Here is a 9,702-nt window from a genome sequence, read left to right as displayed (position 1 = left end):
TGGTAATGTGATGTCAGCAAAAAATGGTGGAGTAAGAACTTGTAAAACTCTCCCTTTCATAAAAGCAACAAGAACACTGTTAACCATGGACAGAATAAACTTTTACAGAACTCTGGAAATTAACCAGAGTTGCAGGAATCTGGTGAGCATTAATTCATGAAAAACACCTGAGTATCAGTAAGAACAGCAAACTGTCACGTTTTAACTTGCATTATTACCATTTCATTCCTCAGCTCTGTAATAGCCTTAAAAATTAACAACCTGCAGTCATGATTAAAGCCAGTAGCCTGACAGCTGATAGAAAGGGCAGAAAGTAATTGGGACACCTTTAAAACCATATTCCAAAAGAATTTTTTTTTACTTGTCCAACAGATTTCTGGAAGACTCCAATCACAAGGCTCTTATATTTGATGTGATTCAGAGCTCGCCCAGTGCAAGCTTCCCCTGGGGTGTTTGTCAAAAACAATCAGAGGCAATTGGTAACCATCATGGCTGGCTGAGGCAGTGGGTAAGTGTTGGGGAAAACAATAAGCTAATTAAAAGCTTACAAGGAAATACTGCAACATGAAATGTCTTTGAAAATTTCTCATCTCATATACTCCGGAGACCTAGGCAGCCGTAAACATGTATATGGCTGTGCACACAAGCATGACTATGTACAGTCTCGGGATAAAATTGGCAAGACCCTAAACTATCAACTCAAGCTAACATTGAGGCTCTGAACAAACAGAAAATAAAGGCTAAGGCAAACATGTAAACTGCCTGGCTGAGTGTTAAAAGTTGTGCCTCAACACACACACAGCAACTTCACAAAAACTGGGAGACTTATTAGTTCCAGAAATCTAAGGAATCTCTGTGTAGTCATTAGCTAAGCACTAAGCTAACTGAGCTGAAACTTCAGTGATCACACATGACAAGAAAACAGACTTTATAAAATTAGTTGAAAAAAGTCACTAAACAAACAGCAACAACAGAAACAACAAAACCTGGGAAGGGTGATAATGATTTACGTAACTTTCACCTTATTTGAAGTGTCCAATTTCAACCAAAAAATTTAAGACATGCAAAGAAATAATGTAGCACAGCCCATATACAGGGAAAGATAAAAGGTCAATAGAAACTGCCTCTAAAGAAGCCCATAGGCTTGACTAACTAGAATAGACTTAATTTAGCTGTTTTTAAAATGCTCAAAGAGATGAAGAAAACAATGTTTAAAGAACTAAAGAAAATTCTAAGAATTATTTCTCATCAAATAGAGAATATCAATAAAGAGGTAAAAATTGTTACTTAAAAATATATACATTTTGGAATTGACAACTGTAATAGTTGAAATGAAAAATTCTCTAGAGCGATTAAACACTGTTTTGAGCAGGCAGAAAAATAATCAGCAGATCTGATGACAGTTCAATTGAGATTACACGCTGAGGAGCCAAAAGGAAAAAAAATGAAGAAAAATGAACAGAGTTTCACAGACCTATGGGACATATTCAAAGTGCTTGGGGGAAAAGACAGAAACAAATTCTATATCCAGCAAATCGTGTTTCCAAAATAAAGAAAAGCTTATGTCATTCCCAGATAAACAAAAAGAGAGAATTCTTCATTAGCAATCCAGCTCTCCAAGAAATATCAAAGGGATTCCCTTAGACTGAAATGAAAAGACACGGTTGAACAATAACTCAAAACCACCTGAAGAAATAAAGAACACCAATTAAGGTAACTTCACAGATAAATATAAAGGACAGTATAAATATATATTTTTATCTGGAACACTTTTCTTCTATTTGATTTGAAAGACAACTATATAAGGCACTAATTATAAATCAGTGCTAAGGTGACACAATGTATAAAGTTGTAATCTGTAGGCCAATAGCTGTATGAAGGAAGAGGGAGTGAATGGAGTTATAAAAAGGAAGAGTATTTGTATATGACTGAAATTAAGTTGGTATTAATCTAAACTAGATTTTTACAAATTAAAATACTAATTATATTTCCCAGGACAAGCACATCAAAAAACTCAGAAAATATAGTAAAACAACTGACAAAAGAATTAAAATAGTATGCTAGAAAATACCTATTTAATACAAAGAAGTAATGCAGAAATGGTGAAACAAAAAGAACATAAGGCATATAGAAAACAAATAACAAAATTTCAGCTATAAACCCTACTTTATTGTTAGTTACATTAAAGGTAAATGGATTAGAAGCATCTCAATTAAAAAGTGTACATTGAAAGAATAGATGAAAATAAATGTGAGCCAACTATACACAGTCTACAACAGACACACATTGGATTCAAAGACATAAATATATTGAAAGTCTAAGGATGGAAAAAGATATATCATGGAAAAAGCAACTGAAAGAGAGCTACAGTGACTACATTAATATTACACATCACCGACTTTATGACAAAATTTTTTTACTAGAGACAAAAAACATTTTGTCATGGCGGGAGCATACATACATCAAGAAAATATAATAATGATAAACATGTATCACCATAAAACAGAGCCCCAAAATACATGAAGCAAAAGCTTCAAGAATTAAAGAGATAAACAGAAAATTTAACAATAATAGTTGGAGCCTTTAATATCCAACTTTTGACAATGGATGGAACTAGTTAGAAGATCAAGAAGAAAATAGACTTGAAAAATGCTATAGAACAACTGGCCCTAAATTATATCTAGAGAACACTCCACTCAAAAATAGCAGAAAGCATATTCTTCCAAAGTGTGGGTGGAACATTCTCCAGGATAGACCATATGTTGGGTTATGAACAAAGCATTAATACATTTAAAAAGCTTGCAGAGTATATCCTACAACCAAAAAGAAGTGAAATTGGGAATTAAACTCAGAAGAAAATGTGGGAAATTCATAAGCACATGGATATTAAACAAAACACTATGAATAAACCAATAGGTCAATTAAGAAGTCAGAAGAGAAATTTGAAATTACTCTGAGTCGAATAAAAATGTAGACATAGTGTAATAAAACACAGGATTCCACTAAAGCAATGATTTGTAGCTATAAGGGCTTATATTCAAATAAGAAGACATAAATCAATAGCATTAATAAATTAGAAAAACAATAGCCAACTAACCCCTAAGCAAGTGGAAAGAATGGAATAACAAACATTAGAAAGGAAATAAAATAAAATAAATAGAAAAACAATGGGGAAAAAAATCAACAAAACCAGAAGCTGGTTCTTAGAAAAGATAAATGAAATTGACAAACCTTTACCTAGACTGACAAATAAATAGAAAACATTCAAATTACCAAAATTAGAAATGACAAGGGACCCATTATGACAAATCTTACCAAAAAATATGTATATTACAAGGTAATACTGTGAACAAATTGGAATATCTACTTGAAAGAAGTAAATTATCAGGGAGACACAAATTACTGAAACTGACTCAAGAATTAATAGAAAATCTGAATAAGCCTATAACAAGTAATATGATTGAAACAGTACTTTAAAACTTCTCACTAAAGAACCCAGGTCCAGATGGCTTCTGTGGTAAATTCTAAAAAACATTTAAAGAAGAAAACAATAATCCCTTAAAGGCTCTTCACAAAAAAGAAAAAGGAAGGAACACTTCTCAATGTATTCTTTTAGGCCAGTATCATCCTGATACTAAAACCAGACAAAGGCATCACAAGAAAACTACAGAACAATATAGTTTATGAGTATAGACATAAGACTCCTCAATAAAATACTGGAATACTGAATCCAGCATCATACAAAAAGTATCACATACCATCACCAAAGGGAGTTTGACCCAGGATTTCAAGTTCAGCGTGTTAAAATCAATATAACATATCAATTAATAAAATAAAGGACATAAACCACATGATTGTCTCACACGGGGGAAAATCAGTCAACAGACAAGTTGCTCAAAACCCAACACCATTTCATGATAAAAAAACAAACACTCAACAAACCATTAATAGAAGGGAATTTTCTCAACCTGTGAAGACATCTTTGAAAAACCAACAGTTCACATTATAATGGTAAAATACTGACAGCTCTTTCTCCAAAATCAGGAATAAAACAAGTAGTTTCACCGTCATCATTTCTATTCAACATTAAAAAATATATAGAACAGAAGGTTCTAGCCAGGGCTATTAGGCAAGAAAAAGAAATAAAAGGCACCCAGGTAGTAGAGAAAGAATTAAAATGATCTCCATTTGCAAATGAAATAGGAAATCTTAAGGGCTCCACTGAAAAACTATTAGAACTAATAAGTGAGCTCAGCAAGTTAGCAGGAAGCAATATCATTATTTTAAAATCTACATTTCCATACATTAGCAATGATTAATCCGTAAAACAAATTAAGAAAAAAATCCACTCACAATATATTCTAAAAGAATGAAATATATTTAACTTGTACACTAAAACTACAGAATATTATTGAAAGAAATAAAAGACCTGAATGATGGACATACATCTTGTGCTATGAATCAGATTTAATATTGTTAATATGGCAATACTTCCCAAAGTGATCTACAGATCCAACACAATCCCTATCAAAAGTCCAATTGATCTCTTTGCAGAAAGCGACAACCTAATCCTAAAATTCATTTGAAATACAAGAAAGCCAGAATAGACAATCTTGAAAAACAAGAACAAAGTTGGAGGAGTCACACATTCCAATTTCAAAATTTACTAGAGTGCCATAGCAATCAAGACTAGACAGTACTGGCATATGTACAGACATATAGGTCAATGTAATACTATCAAGAATCTAAAAATAAGCCCTTAAATATGTTTAATTCATTTTCAACAAATTGAGCAGGGAAAACTGATCATATCAACGTGCCAGAGAATGATGGTGGACCCTTGCTTCACAATATGATAATTTAAAATTATTTAAAATGGAACAAAGATATAAATATAAGAACTAATACTATAAAACTCTGAGAAAAAAATTTAGGCATAAATCTATGTGACTTGTATATGCATTGGTTTCTTAAATATGCCATTAAAGGCACAAGCAACAAAAGATAAAATAGATTAATTAGATGTCATTAAAACTTTTGTGATGCAAATTATATTATCAAGAAGGTTCCGACAACTTACAAAATGAGAGAAAATATTTGCAAATCATATATTTTAAGAGACTAGCATTCAGATTATATAAAGCACTCTTATAAATCAACAATATAAAGACAATAATCCAATTCAAAAATGGGCAAAGAGCTGGAGTAGACATTTTTCCAAGAAGATATACTGATGGCCAATAACGACATGAAAAGATGCCCAATATCATTAGTCATTTTAAAACCACAATGTGATATCACTTCAAATAAACTAGGATAACTAAAACAAAAAAGGCAGACATTAACAATTGTTGGCAAGTATGTGGAGAAGTTTAAAACACCATATATTGCTGACGTTAATGTAAAATGGTGTAGCTGCTTTGGAAAACAGTCTGATAATCCCTCAAACACTCATATATATATGTATATATAGTCACCATATAACCCAACAATTCCACTCTTAGGTATATACTCAAGAAATTTGAAAACACATGTCCACACAAAAACATATACATGAATATCCATAGTGCATTATTCAAAATAGCCTCCCCCAAAATGGAAACGACCCAAATGGCCATCATCTGCTGAAAGGATAATCTAAATGTGGTATATATATACATACAATGGACGATTAAACCTTCAAAAGAAATGAAATTCTGATACATGCTACAATATGGCTAACCTTGAAATCATGCTAAGTGAAAAAAAACATACTAGACACAAAAGGTTGCATGTTGTGTAATTCTATTCATACTCTGAAATTCTACACTCGCTCTCAGGGTTCCCTGGTGCTATTAAGTTCCGGCTGCCATTGATGCTAACTTGGTTGACAATGCATGTTTAATGACTTCTTTCCCTTCTTTTTCCCTTCTCTGTCTCATTTCTTTGCTTCCTTACCAGAATTTCTCAGGATCATCACCAAAATAAACTACTTTCCCTTGAATCTTTGTCCCAGGACTTTCTTTTGGAAGAACCCAAACTAAGACATTTCACTTGAAGCTATGGTAGCAGTTAATGGTTGAATGGGGTTTTGTGAACTGGGTGGGACTTCACCAGGTGAATCAGATATGGTGAAGCTATTCCATGCAATGGGAACAGCATGCTAAAAAGGTCAGACATAAAATAGTGTATGTTTGGTAAATAATGTAAGGTTTAGCATGGCATAAATACTTAAATAAAAAAATAAATATAGGGTTCTGTTAGGTAATAGCAGGAAATAAATAGTGAGGTGTCCTTGTGGCAGGCGAAGTTAATCAGATTTTAGCCTATGGATAATGACAGCATTTTCAGACTCAGACAGGCACAGTCTTCATGTTTTCTCATCTCATGGGGAAGATATTATAACACCCAGAACTACAGTTTTTCTTGAAAATATTTCTGAGCTTTATCATTTCAGTATGTGACACTCTCCTGAAATTCTACTAAAGTCATTTTTGAAAGTTAATATAGAGTATTTAGCCCAGCAATTAATGTAAACCACATATAAGATTTGTGAACATGGGATTCATTATTTTTAAAAATGACATAAATAAGGTGTGAATGCCAAACAAAGGAAGTCTGTTTCATTGTGTGGAAATGATAGGGCAATCTATGTTAAAATAACTGATCACATTACACAGTGAAACCAATTACAACTGTCTGTGCGTGACATATAAAGCCTTGAATCCATCAGACACCAGTGTTAGCAAGTTTTTGGCAAGTTTTTTTCTTAATGACCCTGAAGAAGACTGTGTAACAGAAGTACCTTCTTTCAAGCCAATGGCCCCAAAACTCTTCAGTTGGTGGTAGCCCACTCTGCCTCAAGAACTATTAATTCAGTGATGAGCTTGTTATTTGTACACATTTTTAAAGAAAAGATTTTAAAGTACACCAGAATCAGAAAGAAGGGGGAGAAAAACAGCACCTGCATTTGTTGTCCAGTCTTCTTTGCAGGGAACCCTGACAACAGCTATCTCATGGGCACAGGGAGGTCATTGCCTGTAGGGATGACAGAATGGGAGGCAGTCTTTCTCCTGTTTACCCTGTTACAGGAGCATGTATAATAAACCACATGCCTAAGGCTTTCAGAATACAAGATATTTTTCATAGCAGAGTTGAGTTATTTATATGGAGCCCCAATTTCCAAACTCAAAACCAAAGAAATTATGTATTAGCCCTAAAGTTTAAAAGCTGTTTGGTTTTTAAAATCTTTATCTCATGGAAATCATTGACCAGTTTTGTTCCCTCTAAAATCTAAAAAAAAAAAAAAAAAAAAAAAAAGTCAAAATAGTAGATATAATGCAGGTTGTTAAAAATAATCAATGTTTCTAAATAGTGGGGATTTTTTTGGTTGATGTGAAGATTAGAGAGTTCAGAGTTTCATTAGCTAAGCCAATAGAAATGCTAATGAGTTAGTTATCTCTTTAAGGCATGGAATTGTTCAATAAGGTGACCGTTATTTGACAATGTAAAATAATCATTTTTAAATCTTTTCCACAGCTTTAAAAAGACTGATTAATGACACATCTCTGTTAATATTAACCTATAGATTTTTCTCTGTGCAATGCCACTCCCATGTTTTTTATTTTATTCTGCTCTGAGGTTGATCACAAACAAATGTATATTTATAATGACACATAAAAAAGTGCAAGAATGATTACCTACAACGGACATTAAACACATCATATTTAGTGGAGAATGTCAACAGTAACTGAAGCAAGGTACTGGTGGTGTGAGTTCGGTTAGTATTCATCCATGGAGCCAAAACTAAAAAGAACTTCAAATGAAGGTAGGTCAGTTCAACTAGAAATTAGAGTAAAGCAATTATGACTATGTAAAAATAAAGAATAAACTCTTCTTGAAAGCTAAAGATTCTATGCAGACAAACTTTAAGATAGAACATTCAAATGCAGATTACAGAAAAGAAATCTAGAAATAGCAATGGTAAAAAAAGAGAAAAATAGAAGGAAAAGATGTGGAAAGAGAAGCTGAAAATCCAAAACATTTCCTTTCTTAAAATTTTCTGCCTGATCTGTATTACACTTACCTTCCACTCAAGCAGCAGGATAACCTGATCTGCCCTGCAGTTTAGCCTTTCATCTAACTCTAACTTTCTCTTTATGAAACACACACACTTGTGCACACATGTGCACACACACACATATGCATAATGCAGTTGGCCCTCCATATGCATGGGTTGTGCATCCACAGATTTAGACAACTGTTGATTGAAAATAGTTAAAAGAAAAATTCCAGAAAGGTCCAGAAAAAATCTTGAGCTTGCTGCAACACAGCAACTATTTACATAGCATTTACATTGTATTAGGTACTATAAGTAATCTAGAGATGATTTAAAGTATATGGAGGGTGTGTTGAAGTTATATGCAAATACTACTGCCATTTTTTTTTTGTCACTTGGGCATCTGCAGATTTTTGTATTCAAAGGGGGTCTTGGAATCGAATCCTTGTGGGTACCAAGTAATGACTGTACCTGAAACATGAATACAGATTGTGGATAGGAGCTCTCAAAAGGGAATGTGACTTTGAGTCTGGCATTGTTTGGGACACAGAGTCATTTTTTAACTTCATTTATTTCACCCCTGACTTTCTCCAAATTAAATAATTGTAAAGTCAAGTCAGAGATGGCCAAATAAACATTTGAAGTTTCACTGAACAAGACTGTAGGGAGTGGCCATTAATATGTTTTCCATGTAATACTAGACAGATTAATTAAAATGTTTTTTAGACTAATATATGGAAAGAAGAAATGATTCTTTTCTTTCTTTCCAGAAATGGCACAATATTAGTTTGCTTCTCAAAATTAATGATATTTTTTTCTGACTATTAGGTTTTTTAACTTAATAAAATAATCACTGTCTTATTTAAATAGACATTTTAAAAGGAAGGCATTTAGTAAAATACATACACTCAGAAAAAAAATTTAGATAAAAAAATATTTTTAATCTTCTATAACACTCAAATAGCTTTGCTAAATTGAAGTGAAACAACAGTGTCTTTTTTTTAATTATACTTATCTGACACTGCTTAATTCATGTTTGTTGCAAACAAACTTTGAAAGAGAGACTATTCTAATCAATGTTCTTAAAATATTCAAGTTGTGATTAAATTAAATGCAAGTCCATAAATGAGCCAACTTAATCTAAAATTCCCAGTAAATAGGTGTTGAGGAGGTTATTATATAAAATCAGTTATCATATAAATAGGGTAATCTTTCCATAAAATTATTTATCATCACTCAGAGATAATTCACTGAGAACTGAAAGGAGAAATACAAAGCACTACAATAATAAAGGGATCAAGTCCTCAAGAGGATATAACAATCATAAATATATATGCACCCAACACTGAAACACTAAAATATATGAAGCAAATACTAATTGATCTAAAAAGAGAAAGAGACAACAATACAATAATACTAGGGGACTTCAATACTCCACTTTCAAGAAGGATATATCATCCAGACAGAAAATCAATGCAGAAACAATGGATTCAAACCATACTTTAGACCAAACACACCTAACAGATCTGTATAGAAATTCCACCCAACAGGAGCAAAATATATGCTCTCCTCAAGCATTCAGGGAATATTCTCCAGGATAGATCATCCAATAGGTCACAAACAAATCTTAGCCAATTTAAGAACATTGAAATCATACCAAGTAT

The sequence above is a fragment of the Camelus bactrianus genome, chromosome X (genome assembly GCF_048773025.1).
Source record: "Camelus bactrianus isolate YW-2024 breed Bactrian camel chromosome X, ASM4877302v1, whole genome shotgun sequence".
Classification (NCBI taxonomy): Eukaryota; Metazoa; Chordata; class Mammalia; order Artiodactyla; family Camelidae; genus Camelus; species Camelus bactrianus.
The sequence above is the reverse complement of the archived record's forward strand: the minus strand, read 5'-3'. Positions refer to the sequence as shown.